At 35.7% G+C, this 14,476-nt stretch overlaps 1 protein-coding gene across 3 annotated transcripts in view; it reads left to right on the top strand.

The window, feature by feature from the left end:
• kremen1 (kringle containing transmembrane protein 1) overlaps positions 1 to 14,476 on the top strand; it is a 127,033-nt gene that overhangs the window by 75,908 nt on the left and 36,649 nt on the right.

Here is a 14,476-nt window from a genome sequence, read left to right as displayed (position 1 = left end):
GAGCGTACACAAGCATCTGTGTTTGTATTCAAACTTTGGGTTTCCTTTTAAAGTGCTCTGATTGATCATTGATGATTCTAAACCTGCATTCACTATTGTTTCACATAATCAGCGCAGACAAATTTCTTTTTTTTTTTCTCCTTTGGTATTAGTGCATATGTCTATCCGTGCATGTCTCAAGGGCATGTACGTATGTGCATGTGGATACAAGTGCAAACTCATTTACCTGTCAGTCAAGTTCATATAATACCGCTAAGCTTGTTTTCTACTGTACTGGCAGAGAATGAAAATGTGTGTGTGAGACTAAATGTCCCCACAAGTACAGTTATACCAGTAATTTTTCACCTTGTGGGGACATTTATCTTCACATTAAGAAACCGGCTCATACACATAAACAGTATTAAAGGTATGTGGGCTGTAACTGCGTCGGTACCTTTTCAAAGGTACAAAGTTTAACCTAAAAGGTCTGTATTATTACCTAAAGGGTTCATATTAGTACCTAAAAAGTACTAAAGTGTTCTTCTTCTTTTTTAGGCACTAATATTAATATTTAAGTTTGAGGTATCATAAAGTACCACTTCAGTGACAGCTTACTTTTATTTCTGAGAGTGCAAATACAGAATTAAGTATTTTTAAAATGCAAAACCGCACAATGTTTTCTGTTAAGGTCAGGTTTGGAGAACAGAATACATATCCTGAACAGTATAAGAATCATTACATCCATGGAAAGTCTCCATAAAATATAAAAAAAAACCGAAAGAAATGTCCCCACATAGTAATGCCAGTAAACTTTGACCTTGTGGAGACATTAGCACCTTTCACACAGTAAAACCGGTGAATATCCGGAAAATTTCCGAAATGACTTTATCGGTAAATTAAAAAAAGAGCTGTTCACACAGGCAAGGACGTTCTGGAATTTTCTGGAAAAGAGCATTTACACATACTGTACATTCCAATATACCGGTAAATTCTGACATCATTAACCAGAAATGAGCTCTAAATTGCTGAGCTTATATTTGTAAACATTGGAACGAAAATTAAACAAATTTACCGGCATTTTCAAAAAGGACTTGTTTACACATGATCCTATTTATTGATCTGAAATATCTATTATTCTGGAAAATTGCTAGTAATTTTCCAGAAATGTCTGTATATGTGAAAGGGCTATTATTTAGAGAAAAATACTTTATTTATTGTAACTTATGAGCCATTTTTCTCATTGGGACCAAAAATGTCCCTACAAGTAAAGCAATGCCAGTAAATTTTAACATTGTGAAGCCATTTTTTTGGTCCCCATTAGGAAAATGACTCATAAGATACAAAAAATAAAGATTATTTTCCTTGAGGGTTGATTTAAGGGATACGGTTGAGGTAGGGGGGGTAGAATATACAGTCTAAACAGTATAAAAATCGTTACATCTATGGGAAGTCTCCATAAAACATGAAAAATAAAAACTGAACCAAATGTTCCCACAATTATAGCAATGGCAGTACATTTTGACCTTGTGGAGACATAAGCCTTTTTCACACAGTGATATCGGTAAATATCCAGAAAATTTCCACAGGCAAAGGCGTTCCGGAATATTTTTGGAAAAGACCATGCATACAAACATTCCAAAATACCAGCAAATTCTGACATCATTAACCAGCAGAAATGAGCTTTAAATGGCTGCGCTTGTATTTGTAAACATTTGCCAGAAAAAAAAAAAAAATAGCTGCAACAAATTTACCGGTATTTATAAAAAGGGCCCCTTCAAACTTGATCTCTTTCTCGAAAGTTGATGGCAATTTTCATGAAAGGTCTGTATGTGTAAAAAGGGGCTATTATTTGGTCCTCATGAGAAAAATATTTTATTTTCTATTTTTATTTTTATTTTTATGTGACTTTTCTCATTGGGGACCAAAAAAATGTCCCCATAAGGCCATAAGTATATCAATGGCAGTAAATTGGGACCTTGTGGTGGCATTTTTTGGTCCCCATCAGGAAAATGGCTCATAAGTCACTCAAAATCAAGTATTTTCAAAATGTATAAATGCAGATTGTTTTTTTTTTTTTTTTTTTTAAGTTTGATTTTAGGGATACGGTTGAGGTAGGGGAATAGAACATACTATACAGTATAAAAATCATTATACTGTATATATGGAAAGTCTCCATAAAACATGAAAAAAACTGAACCAAATGTCCCCACATGTATAGCAATGCCAGTAAGTTTTGACCTTGTGGAGAATTATCCACCTTCACACAGTAATATCTGTGAATCTTTTTAATGACTTTACCAGTAAGTTCAAAAAAGCACTGTTCACACAGGCGAGGACGTTAAGTAATTTTTCCAGATAAGACCATTCACACATACATTCTAAAATACGAGTAAATTCTGACATCATTAACTAGAAATTAGCTCTAAATAGCTGCACTTGAATCTGTAAACATTCACCAGAACGATAATTGCCGCAACAAACTTACCAGTATTTTTTAAAAGGGCCCGTTCACACATGATCCCTTTGGGGAAAATTGTCAGTCATTTTTCGGAAAGGTCTGAATGTGATGTGTGAAAGGGGCTATTATTTGGCCTTCATGAGGAAAATAGTTTATTTTATGTGACTTATGAGCAGAGCCAGACAGAATCTGTGGACATTTTTTGCTATTTCAGCACAGAATATTGTAAAAAAATTTGCAAATGTATTTGGAATGATAAATAAAATCTACAAAATTTTTGACTTTTATTTAATGTTTACAATGCGAATACTATTAGATCCAGTTATTTAGTAAACAAAGCAAGTCTCTCTTGTAAAATATCTACCACATATCTACTAAAAAACAGAAATTATTACTTTACCAACTGTATTTTATTTAAATCATTTGATCGTTTTCAAATTAGTGAGTAATATTACTGATATTAACTTAAAAACTAAATAAATATAAATTTACAAACATATGCATATACATATACAATTACATATACATATACATAAATGGACTCAATGATAGGGTGAAAATCTGTGGAAATCTGCAGATTTTTGGACGCGCAGATTCCGTGTGGGCCTACTTATGAGCCATTTTCCCCATGGGGACCAAAAAATGTCCCCAGAGGTAGTGCAATGCCTGTAAATTGTAACCTTGTGGTGAATTTTTTTGGTCCCCATAAGGAAAATGGCTCATAAATCACACAAAATAAATATCTAAAAAATGTAAAAAAAAAAAGAGCAGAATATTTTCCTTGAGGGTTGATTTAAGGGACACGGTTGAGGTAAGGGTGTAGAATATACAGTCTGTACAGTATATAAGTCATTACGTCTATGAGAAGTCTCCTTAAGAATAGCTGTGTGTGTGTATTGTGAGACTTTGGCTTTCATGATGCTGGAAGTAAATTTTTCCTGCTTCTTCGAACTTCTTATTTAAAATGAGCTGAGTTGACACAATTCATGAGTTTTCTTGGGACAACTTAATTGTTTTGTATTTAATCGTTTTAAATTTATAAAACAATTAAGTAAGCTTAATTGATTTTTGTTGGAACAACATCAAGGAATTATGTGGAGCCCAGCATTCAACACCTTGTGGGTACAATTTCCCCATGAGCAAAACAGATCATAAATACAGACTAAAGTATTTTGAAAATGTAAAACTGAACCTGAATGTTTTCAGGTTGGGTTTAGGGCACAGAATGTGCAGTATAAAACTCAACACGTCATTGGGAATTCTCCACAGAAAATGAAAACCCAATGTGTGTGTGTGTGTGTGTGTGTGTGTGTGTGTGTGTGTGTGTGTGTGTGTGTGTGTGTGTGTGTGTGTGTGTGTGTGTGTGTGTGTGTGTGTGTGTGTGTGTGTGTGTGTGTGTGTGTGTTGTGTGTTGTGTGTAATCTGATATGCCCTACTCCTCAGTTACATCTCACTAATCACACCCCATAAACAAGAGCTGACACACAGTATCACAGGATGGACTGCGTGTGAATACAAAACCCAACAGCTGCGCCAAACACCAGGAAACAAAATAATGTCAGCAGAGTTCAGCCTATAGTTCATCTCCATTACCACAGACTCAACAGCCTCCCAATGTGTCTTTCGTGACAATTAAATGTATACATTATATTTCATGCTACTTCAGTGCATATCATTTAAGGGCCTAGTTTGCATCTCATTTTGAAAACGTTTTCTGAACATTTAGCCTGCCATCAGAGGAAAATAAAACAGTTTTAAAGGGCACCTATGGTTAAAAATCTACTTTTCAAGCTGTTTGGACAGATCTGTGTGTTGGTATAGTGTATAGACCGTCATACTGGGGTGATATGAACACACCCAGTCCTTTTTTTTCAATTTAACTACAAAAAAAAAAGGGTCGACCAATTGGAGCTGTTTTCAAATCGATCGCACCATTACGTAGGTGTGCGATCCCCCCGCCCACCGAATTGATTGACAGCTGCGCGCATTAACATGTTCCGGTAGTCACGTGTATATGTCAACAAGACCAGGCAGACATACGCAAAGCAACCGGGAATAAAAGGTCTGTTCTGTTTGCTAGGATCAGCAATCATCATCAAATGTGATTAAGAGTAAGTTTCACATGTTTAAAGTGTTTTAAAACAGAGTATGTGTGTAATTAATTACAGCGTTTTACTTCAGCTATACTTCATCAGCACAGCCGTGTGTCAGAACAATTATAAAAGAAGACGCTTCAATCCCGGTTTGTGGAAGTTAAATCAGGTTTATTTTGTACATTAGCATAACAGATATCCACACAGCAGTGGAGGTTAGCCTTAACTAAGCTAAGCGCGCTCTGTCTGCCTGCCTGCCTGCCTGCTTGTGTGTGTGTGTCATCTGCGGTGTGTGTGTGTGTGCGCGGGCGCGCGCGTTACTTTGTAACGATATTGTGTGTGACTCATCAATGCAACTTCACAATACTGATTAGTAAAGGTTAGTTCTTACTGTAGTATCTCACAAACGCTACGTGAGACCTTCTTCCTTTAAGTCTGTCTGTTGTCTGACGCAGCTGAGGGAGGAGGCATGTAGAAATAGTGGGCGGGAAAGATTCGTCTTAAAGGCGCAGTACGACAAAACCACCCCCTGCTGGAAATCAGTATAAAACAGCATCTTGTAAAAGGTATAATGAAAAATCTGATGGGTATTTTGATCTGAAACTTTATATACACATTCTAGAGACGCAAAAGACTTATATTAAATCTGAAAAAAGGGGTAACCTAGGTGCCCTTTAATGTATAAAAATTGTGAATGAACTTGACTGTAGATGTCTTAAATAATAATGTCAAATAATCAACATTTCTCAAAATGGATATATCTGGTTTTGCAATGAAACTCTTTATTTACAAATGACTGATTTTAGGGATACAGATTTGCTATATGCAAGTTTATAAAGTTTGCAGATTTTTATAGAGTGTACTGACTCTCACAAGTGTATCTCCAGTTATTATGTGTGATTAATATATTTTAAATAAACTGCAAACAAAAAAGTATATAAACTTTCCTCTGATTCCTTCTTAAAAGTCTTCAAACTTAGTCACAAACCTGTCTGATGGCTCATTATGCAGCTCATTATGCAGGTCTTTGTCTTTTCAGGTGTGACTCACTGTATAGTAATGATAGTTCACGCCTTCTCGCATAGACCAATTTCACTCAAAAAGTGACTTAGAAATTTTAATTCATTATATTGTTTTCTGTAAGCAAGTAAACAAAATGATTCTCACATCATTTTGAAGCAAAAACACTAGACTACAATATCCAGTTCTTAAAAGTCTTGTGCAGAAATGTTCTCTGTGTGTTTCATGGCCTTGTTTCAGTGACTTCAAATTTTAAGTTTTTCACTAACCACGCATCAACGTTTCTTTCTCAAAAACACAAACACAAACATCCTGCTTTGGTATTATTGTAGCCCAACTTGTGCTGTTTACAGTGTTATCACACTTTAGCCATTAATATGTTTTTAGGATACTGAAAACAACACAAATGTCAGTGCATGTCAAAACTTCTCCAGAGCCCCAAAACACCCTCAGACCCCAGAGGTTTAACATATATCACAATACTGTGAGTTACACAGTTAAAAATTCATTCGTTCATTTTTCTTTGGCTTAAGGCTGATTTATACTTCTGCATTAGTGAATGGAGTGAAACACGTCACCTGCCTTGCACGTAGTTGTGTGTTTATATTTCTGTGTGCTGTTTGTGTTGCTCTGCAACAACACTTCAGAAACATTAGCTGGCAGTAGGTTTTTACGTTCCTATGTATCAAGTTTTTTCAATAGTTTCGATTAGGTGTTTTGTTGTTTCTGAACGCTATAAGTGGCTCAAACTTGCTCATTCAGAGACAGGAACTGGCAGATGTGCAACAACTTTAATCATAAGGTAAACACAAAACAAAAGTTTGCATCTGGAGCTCCTTCAAGGGACACAGCACTTGTAAACACTCGCTCCATCAGGCTTGCGGCTCTCAGCACTGCCCATGCTTCTTAGCGCTACCAAGCTGACCAATCACAGAGTTTGCGCTACGCATCATTGCGATATGGTTACATTTTTAGGGAAGTGTACATCTGCATCAGCCACGGCGAAGGCTACGTGACTGCGCAAATGCAGATGCAGCTTGATGCAGAAGTATAAATCAGCCTTCAGACTTTGGTTTATCAGAGGTCGCCACAGTGGAATCAACGAACGAATTCAGCCGATGTCCATCCAGCCAGAACACTCACATGCTCACACTTATACACTACAACCAATTTTTTGTTTACCCAACTCACTTATAGTGCATGTCTTCTGAGGCGACAGTGCTAACCACTGAGCCACCGTGCCATCACAGTTAATTAAATTTATTTACTTTCAATTAAATAATACGTTATCTAAATTAAATTTTTACTTTAAACAGTTACTCATTTCAAATTTGAACATCTTGCAGTTTTTACTGTATATTTGATCAATAAAATGCAGCAATAATAAGCATGTGATAATAAGCAAAAATGATAAATGTTTTTTAAAAAATGCACAACCCCAAACTTTTGAATATAGCAGCAATGAACGAATTAGAACAACACCCAAAACACTTCAGAAATGTTTGTAAAAGAAGCATGGATTTCCCACTCATTTTGATGAAATTCATAAGGAAGTGAGCACGGTGGCTCAGTGGTTAGCACTGTCACCTCACAGTAAGAAAGTCGCTGGTTCGAGTCCCTGCTGGGTCAGTTGACATTTCTGTGTGGAGTTTGCATGTTCTCCCCATGTTGGCATGGGTTTCCACCAAGGGCTCCGGTTTCCCCCACAGTTCAAAGACATGCGCCATAGGTCAATTGGGTAAGCTAAATTGGCCATAGTGTATTTGTATAAATGCGAGAGTGAGTGGGTGTTTCCCAGTGCTGGGTTGCGGTTGGAAGCATATCCGCTGCGTAAAACATATGCTGCGATAGTTGGCAATTCATTCTGCTGTGGTGACCCCTGATGAATGAAGGGACTAAGTTGAAGAAAAATGTTACATATTGTTAATATAGTCAAAGCTTAACAATATGGCACAGTGTGGAATGTAATTAGTTGCATAGTATCTAGGGACTAAGTTGAAGAAAAATGTTACAAATTGTTAATATAGTCAAAGCTAAACAATATGGCACAGTGTGGAATGTAATTAGTTGCATAGTATCTAGGGACTAAGTTGAAGAAAAATGTTACATATTGTTAATATAGTCAAAGCTAAACAATATGGCACAGTGTGGAATGTAATTAGTTGCATAGTATCTAGTTACTGTTATTAGATTACTTTTCAACAAAAATGTAAAGGAATAACTTTTCATTTACAACTTAAGTGTTGCGTTTTTAATATAGCTAAAATGTCCCGGTTGGCTTAAATGTAAAAAAAAAAAAAAAAAAGAAGGATTAATTTTCTGTTGTCTATGTGCAATTACATTCAGAGGGATTTTAGTATCAAATAAATTAATTAAGTCGGTGCGGTGGCGCAATGTGTAGCACTGTCGCCTCACACCAAGAAGGTCGCTAGTTCAAGCCTCAGCTGGATCAGTTGGCTTTTCTGTGTGGAGTTTGTATGTTCTCCCCGTGTTGGCGTGGGTTTCCTCCGGTTGGTCTAGTTTTCCCCACAAGTCCAAGACATGCACTAGGTGAATTGAATAAACTAAATTGTCTGTAGTGTGTCTGTAACGTGTAGTGTGTATGGATGTTTCCAAGTGATGGGTTGCAGCTAAAAGAGCATTCGCTGCATAAAACATATGCTGGATAGTTGGTGGTTTATTCCGCTATGGGGACCCCTGATTAATAAAGGGACTAAGCTGAAAAGAAAATTAATTAATTATGAAAGATAAAGTAATTAAAATTACTTATTGAGAAATTGAGTTACTTTTTAAACACAGTAATTAATTAAATTACTTAAATAAAATGTTGATAATGTCTTACTTTTTAGAAATAACTTACCCAACACTGATAGCACACAATACTATTTTTTTTTTTTCAAATAAAACTTAAAACTTGATTTATGTAAAATGAATAAATATACCCACTGAACCCACTGAATTGATTGACAGCTGCATATTAATATGTCTACGTAGTAATGTGTACAGTGATATCAATAAAACAGAATGTGCGCAAAGCAACTGGGGGGTTAAAAGATCTGTTCAGCTCTCTGTGATCCTCAGTCATCATCAAATGTGATCAAGAATGAGTTTTAGAAGGTTGACACGTTTTTAAAACAGTGCATGTTTGTAATGAAGTACAGCGATTTTACTGTCTTCATCACTACAGCCGCATATCAGTACAGTTATAAAAGAAGACGCTTCAATGCCTGTTTGTAGAGCTGCACAATTAATCGTTAAAAGATCGCGATCTCGATTCGACCCCACAGACAATCTTAATCCAGCATTTCTACGATTCTGCCAATCATATTTTCAAGTTCAGGAGAGAAGAAAAGGCGGCTGCACGAGTTTTTTCATTGTTTCACACACGTTGCTCAGTGACATTGACACCTCCAAATGATGTTGAATGAGTCACATACTGTATTCATAAGGTATAATTCACCTAAAAATGTAATTTTTGTTTTAATATAATGATGTTTTCGTGATCGGAAAATCACACATGACGTGTGCTGCTGATCGTGAGCTGTTATCACAGAGAAGGCGCGCGCGCGTCTACTTTAGTGAACAGAACCTGCATATGCTGTGAGTAACAGGTAATACAGTTGTATATAATAATCAGTTTGTGGCACAGAGTGATCGTTTGGGAGCCGCGCGCGAAGTATGAACACGCACGTCAGAATGAAACCGAAAGTGTGCTCTTCATTTAAATTATCATATCGCATTTTAGAGTTATGATTACGACAAGCATTTGATATGTTTTTTCTTTCATAGCGAACCCACAGTTGTGCATGAAAATAAATGTTTACAATGTTAGTATAACTACTCTATCAGATTATATTCAACAATATATAGGCTAATGGCAAATGTCTGATTTTACCAGTGAATAAAATTGTCTAATATGACAGATTGCAAGCATATATCTCAAACATAATAATTCAACATCAGAATTATTATAAGTAGAATAGAATTATTTATAGAAACCAGTAGACCTACACATAATATTATTATCGAGGTTGTGCCATATGTTTTTTTTTTTTTTACCATACCTTTATTTTACATCTACAAAATCGTGAGAAAATGGTTATCTTTATTTTAAGCAAAAAAATCGCGATTCTCTTTTTAGCCAGAATCGTGCAGCTCTACCTGTTTGTTGACATTTGCCATGCAAGACAGTGCAGTGTGTGTGACTTATCGAAAGCCTTAAATGAACTCCACAAATACATCAAATAATCATTGGAAAAGTTCTTACTGTAGTATTTCTCACAAATGTTACGTGAGATCTTCTTTTTTCATGTCTGTCACTGTGCTGTTTATCTAACACAGCCAAGGCAGAGATTGAGGCACACTCTGACAGGCACATGCAACAGTGGGCAGGGAGAAAGTTTGTTAGTTGATCATCGTTGATCAGTTTTTATTATTTGTGGCGTCAGCTTAGATTAATGAATCTCCTCTAAATAAACACAACTAAACTAAATGTAAATGGAAGGAGCTCATCTCAGGTTGCGATGCGTGCCTTCAGCTTTAATTTCCCTCCTTCATCATTACTTCCAATCACTGTCCAGCACAATTGCACTCACTGACCCCATTTCCCAAAAGTGCCATCTGTCTGGATGCCCCCTTATCTCTCTAACAAAGCCCACCCATCCAATGTCTTCAATGCCAGGCAAAATCAGGGCATCTTTTGTCCCGGCCACTTGTTCTCCGTGTTAGGCTCACTGATTTGAGGCTGGTTTACCGTAAAAGTGTTTGTGTGTACTGGCTTGTAACTCATCTGTTTTGTTTTGTTTTGTTTTTTCTCCTCAATGTCCCAGATTCCAGTCAGCTCTTAGGGCATCGCCCATATCAAATACAGCCCTCCACACGCTCCTGTTTCGGCTTAGATATCAGTAGATGGGTCTCAGGTGGTGCCCTAAAGCACGATGCCCACAATGTTGGCAATGAAAGCAAGGCGATTTGTTGGACTTTTCAGCTCCAGGCAGTCGTTACGCTGTAAAATCAGAAAGCGTTCGGCGCAATTGTAGCATCACAATCGACACGCGTTCTTGCACCCGAGGCTGTTTTTGTTTGTTGCAGTATGTGGGATGAAAGAGCAGCGTTTTGCCCAGTCTCCATTAGGCACGCTGTCAACTGCAAAATGACACTTATCTTTGCAGCATGCATGAGAGAGAGGTACATTTTCACTCTTGTTTGTTCTTTTTTTTTTTTGGTGTTTTTTTCTCCCCCTTTGAATAACAGGAACCAGTCTTGGATGTCTTTTCATGTTAACCATCTGTACAGTCTCTTTTACAAACACACATGTGGACATACTTTTGGATTACTTTATTGAAAAGTTACAGTTGTAGGCAAAATTATTTGCTTTTTTCAACATATTTTCAAACAAAATAGTTGCAATAATTATTTTGTTTTACCTTTGCCATGATGGCAGTCCATAATATGTTACTAGTTATTTTGCAAGATACTATTATTCAGCTTAAAGGACAATATAAAAGCTTAACACTGTAAAAAAAAAACAAAAAAAAAAACTTCTTGCCGTAAATTTTTAAGCTGAATCAAATGAACTTAATTACTGAGTCCAAAATCAAACAAAAAGTGCTCAAGGGTAGCTAAAATAACGTGTTGGTGCTCTTTGGGTAAGGGAATTATATATTATTTTATAGTTTTTATTTTAAATGGTTTTTCAAATAAATTTTTTTGTACTCCATTTTAGTAGTCAGATAACATTTTTTGTAAGCATAAAACATATTTAAACAAAATGAAAAACATGAAACATACCTGTATACTGTAAAACATTTTTCAAGTACATTTACATTAGTCTAATTTTTGTACAACTCTGTCCTCTAAAATTCATTTTTGGACCTCTGTGAAATACATTTTTTTAACCAAATGTTCCTGTTAAATTGTACATAAAAAAGTTTAAATAATGTTATTTATGATTAATTATTACTATTTTTAGAAGAATATACAACTAATAGTGTTTTTTTTTTTGTCACAAGTTAAATTGAACTTTAATTTAAGGCTTGTGTTTCCACTACCAAGGGTTCCCTTATGGTGGGTGTGGTGTATGACAGAGAGTTTTAGTCATTGTTATTCTCGCTCGAATAAATGTCAACAATAAAGCCATACAGGTCGTTTACAAATCATATGAGGAGCACTTCTCACCAAACAGATGCTTTATACACATAAATACTTGTGTATAAATGGTCATTACTAACCTTTCTATGAACAGGATTTGATTATAACTGCAGATCAATGACAGTGCCAAATAGCCTAGTGTAACGTCTGCAATTATATAAAAAAATAAAAAACTGAACATATATGAACGCTCGTGTTTGTCCTTTTCTTACCGAATGTGTCACTCTCGCATTTGTCAGTTTCTAACAGGATTGGGTTTCAAAAGCAAGTCAATAATCAGGTGCACTGTATTATCATCAGCTCAAGAAGTTTGTTATTTCAGAAATAGACATGCAAGCAAGAAAGGGAAACCGCTCACGCTTCAGACTGGCTCGAAAAAAACTAAGGGGCACAGGGTAAATCTGCTCTTCTTTTGGCTTTGTGGCTGTTCATCAAGACGACGGCAAGGTTTGTTTGATCGCGGGTCGACCATGGCTCGTTTTTATATGTATATATATTTACGCTGTAAAAGATTTCTCGGCTGTGTATTTTATACATGGTGGCTCTTGTTTTCATTCTGGCTTGTTGCATAAGCAAATGACATTTCTCTGTAAACCAAGAGCGTTCAGCTGCGAGTCTAGCTCCGCCTTTTAATACCCTTTCTCATGTTTGCTACCCTTTGAAAGGGGGCCAAAAAAGTGGTACGGTACGGTACCGTACCACTCAGTGGAAATGGGCCATTAAGCTTCTGTTTTTTCCTCAATCCTTTCTAACCTGCAAACAAAAATACTGCCTTGATTTTTAAGTTTAATCAAATTAACTTTTTGTCATCTCAACTTAAATCAATCAAATTGTCTAAAAATATTAGAATATTAAAAATTTGACTTTGTATACTTTAACAAAATAGTAATTAAAATAAGTTAAAGAAACAAAAAACCTTTGTTGCCACAAATTTTTATCATAATATTTTTCTAAAGTGTATTTATTTTGTAAATAAATAAAAATAATAGTAAAATGTTGGTGAAATGACTCTCAGAGCAGCTCTGGAGGTAATATTCACATGCTTGTGTCCTCATATATGGAGATGGGGGACACTTAAAACACCAAGGGCTCTATCATACACCATGGTGCAAGAAGGCAAAAGACGTGTTTGGCGTGATTTGTTGCTATTTTCAGACCAGCGCAAACCTTTTTCATGTTTTGTGCCACATACAATTCTTGCTATTAACCATCCATTAGTTATGACTTTTGTCTCAATAAACTCCTAATTTGCTGCTTATTAATAGTTTTGAAGATAGTAGTTAGGTTTGCATGTAGATATTAGACAGCATTGGGGATGTAGAATAAGATCATGCAGAATATGTACTTTATGAATACAAATAGTATTAATAGGAGTGTATGAGTGTTTCCCAGTGATGGGTTGCAGCTGGAAGGGTTTCCGCTGCGTAAAACATATGCTGGATAAGTTGGCGGTTCATTCCGCTGTGTTGACCCCAGACTGAGCCGTAATGAAAATGAATGTATGAATATTAATAATAGGCTAGTAACAGACCATTAGTTTATAGTGAGAGTTAGTAAAAATGTTCATCCAAATTCTTCTGTACGACTGAATTGCATCTGTTTTCTGCATCATACAGTTAACGATAGTCTTTTAACTACAGTAGATGTTTGTTTATTTACTGATAGTACTGATATGAATCATTCAAAGGCATAGATTGACATGATGAGACATGTTAACATATTTACTTTCAGTCTGTGATCTTTAAATATTCAGCACGTAAGTTTAGTGCCAAAAAAACTGGTATGTCAGCAGTCAAGCGAGTCTTAAGAGAACATCCGCATTCCTCACAGTTTATTTTCTCGAAGAACACAACAACTGCACCCTTTAAAAGTAAATTTTATCTATTGAATTTCTATATTCATTCAGGTGGTTGGCTCAGGGTCATGTTTGGTTTTGCTCTTTAACCTCCTGCAATAACAGATGATTGGTTTAATCTCAGTGCCACCTCTACACTGTAGTCTAGTAGCAGTTTAAGACATTTTATTATTCGAGGTGTGCTTCACTTTCATTAATAGTTCTACCAGAAAGACCAGATTATTATGATACTGAATTACATTTATTGATGAGTATTATTTGACCCTAGTATCATGAAACATACGATTTCTTTAGCGGAGGCCCTGTCCATAGCTTGTTTTTTTTTTTTTTTTTACATTTTAATACTCCCCCCCCCCCCCCCCCCCCCTATAGTATAGAATACACTTCTATACAGCTTAAAGTAACATTTAAAGGCTTAACTAGGTTAATTAGGTTAACTAGGCAGGTTAGGGTAATGAGGTAAGTTATAACAATGGTTTGTTTTGTAGACTTATCAAAAAAATATAAGTCTAACTGTCAGGTCATTTTGCAAATCTGTACACCAAGAATCTTTCTTGGATTCTGATGTGTCTTTAAAGCCATTGACCAATTTACTATAAAACAATGAAATATAATTTGACCTAGGATTATCATAAAACATTATTTTTTCTAATTTAGTTTGTAGAGGTTGCTGCAAATTTGTAAGTATTTAAAAAAAATTGTCAATATGATTCCAAATTTTTCATTAAGGTCTTTAAAGGACATCAGTGAATCTCCTTCAAATAAGTCCCTTAATCTTTATGATACCTTTTAATGCCCACTGTTTAAAGCCAAAATCATTTTTTGCTGATTAAAATCTTTGTTTCCCCAGATAGGGAAAATTTCCCTGTATTTTTAAGCAGGTTACATTGTCTGAAAATAGAAACATTAGTTTTAACATGA

The sequence above is a fragment of the Danio rerio genome, chromosome 5 (assembly GCF_049306965.1).
Source record: "Danio rerio strain Tuebingen ecotype United States chromosome 5, GRCz12tu, whole genome shotgun sequence".
NCBI classification, from domain to species: Eukaryota; Metazoa; Chordata; class Actinopteri; order Cypriniformes; family Danionidae; genus Danio; species Danio rerio.
This window is presented reverse-complemented; position numbering and strand designations above follow the sequence as displayed.